Source organism: Poromitra crassiceps (assembly GCF_964638095.1).
Source record: "Poromitra crassiceps genome assembly, chromosome: 10".
In the NCBI taxonomy this organism is placed as follows: Eukaryota; Metazoa; Chordata; class Actinopteri; order Beryciformes; family Melamphaidae; genus Poromitra; species Poromitra crassiceps.
The window spans coordinates 15,129,495-15,131,994 of NC_139631.1; positions in this window are offsets into that span (position 1 = coordinate 15,129,495).

Consider the following 2,500-nt stretch of genomic DNA (forward strand, 5'->3'; position numbering starts at 1 on the left):
CCGTGATGAGGGGGCGGGGGTGGATGAGAATGAAGAGAGGGATGAGTGATGACGCAAAGATCAGACAAATACAGCCTGGGAGGAGGAGACATGGAGCTGCAGGGTTTTAAACAATGAATGAATGGCCGGCGAGTTGGAGGGTTTGGTGGAGAGAAAACTACAGTGTGCCAGCTTGTTGTCTGTCATCAATAATTGAAATTGGGAAACTGTGTAGGGGAATGTTTGGGAATCCAGTGTTGTCTGTTGTCTGTCTCTACATGATGCACATGTAATGTGCGTTGCGCAACAGTTCCAGTATGGGGGGGGAGGGTCGTTATGAAAGGTCCTGGGTTGCAGAGATTTACCTTTAAAATGCAATCCAATTTACATACTGATACTTGTTAAATGTTATCATAATCAACTACTACTATTGGTAAAGTAATCAGACGGTCCCCCATTACTTATGGATTATTCAAAAGTTCATTGAATATGAAGTTGAATGGAAAATATCTTAAAATGTATAATTACTTCAATTAGCCAATTTCCACAACCATCATTTCAAGATGTGTAAAATTATGTTTTTCCCACAGCGCTGGGTCAGCAGGGCCCGCCAGGGTCATAAGATGGAAGAGTCAGGACACTCATTCACTTAGTCACTCTGTCACTCACAGATGTTTAGTGAGTTTAGTGCAAAGAGGGGCTGTAGCTAGGGATAGGAAGGTAGTAGTGAGTGTGGATTTGAAGGGTGGGTATGGGGGGATAGCTATGGGGATATGGGTAGTGGTGGGAGGGGGTTAAGGAAGGGGGGCAAGGGAAAAGGGGCTGTAGCTAGCAATAGGAAGATGGTAGAGGGTTGGGGTTCGAGGGGTGGGTAGTGGGAGTGGCTAGGTGGATGTAGGTGGTGGGAGCGGGCGTGCATAAAGCTGATTGGCCACACCACTGCGCCGTGGGTTTAAAGGGTTTTACTTGTTGTCTAACAAACATGGCGATTAAAATGCCCTTTGAATCCTTCAAACAGTATTCAACTTCCACTATTCCCCAGATCATGAGCTTCAATGAGCATTTGTCAAAATTAGAGAATTCTGCTAAAGCTATAAACAATAGATCCAAGATTGTAATATCTGACATGAGCTGCTCCGTTGGCAATTTGAGAGTTTCCAGACTCACAGAATGCTTGTTCACACTTTTACACTAGATTGCATTTCAATATGCCAGAGTAATCCTGATATTTATGAACCAGAAGATTTGCCCATAACCCAGTACTGTCTTGGGATTCACACATTCTCATGATATTAACACAGATTATAAACAGTCTTTAGCTCTTTTGCTTCAGGCTTTGGATACAATTGTTCATGTTCATACTGTGGATCTCTAGACTAAACTAAAACCAGAAAATCAAAGGAATAACATGAGTGAGCATTGTTTTGGGGTGGATTTTCCTTTTAATGCTTCATCAGACAAATTCATTTCAGAATTGTTTCTAATCATTTCCTGTTTGGTGTGGATTGTGATTGTGGTTCATGGTTTCATGCGGTTTCATGAATCTCTGTGTTCCCATATGGCATATACCGTATCCCTTCATATTTGATCCTGGAAATTCCCACATGAATCATTCTATATGTCTTGGTAGATTGTATACTGTACTGTACTATAGAGGCATTATTTTTATATGATCAGGAATTGTTTTGAAGCAACCCCTGGAGGGAATCGATGTTTTATTTTTTTATTTTTTTGATTGATTGTGCCAGTCACTGTGTTTTATAGCAAATAAAACTTACATACCACATATAGGTGTGAGTGCATGGCTTTAAATGAAAACCAAATACAGACTTTAAAATTATTTGCAGTTGACTTTCAGTCACGGAAACATCGACTTAAAGCACTGGTTCTCGAAGTGGGGTCCGGGGACTACCAGGGGTCCTTGAAGGGGTTCCAGGGGGTCCCCAGCAAAAAAGGTAATCATTTGTTTTCACAAGAATTCCAACCATAAGTACGACAATGACAGAATGTACAATATGCGTCACAAACCAGACGCAGGACAAAAAGCCCAAATGAGCAGATGAGGAAACCAGGCAGAGTTCAATGTTCTTTACTGAGAGTTGGCGTAGTTACATGGGGTGCTATGGATGAATTGTGCAGTGCAGAGTTAGCTTGGCTGGTGGAGGCTTGAGGCTTTCAAAGCAGTGCAGCTGTGGTGAGGTCGAACCCAATATTTAACCATTTTTGACCACTCGCAAGTGGGGGGGAGAGGTCAACCGTCCCTCCAAAATATTACATTACACCAATACCTTGAGGAACAGCATATAAAAATCGAAAACTTTGTACATTTGGAGATTTCTCTTAGAATTGCATTTTTCAGCAACTAGAAATCTTGCGCACTACATGTACTCGATTCCTGGGGTCTTCCGCTGCACAGGCTCGCCCACCGCTCGGCTGCTGCGTGGCCTCTCCTGCTCTATTGGCATGCGCAGTGCACAATTGCCCAACTTCGCATCACTGATGACATCACTCACTGATGACA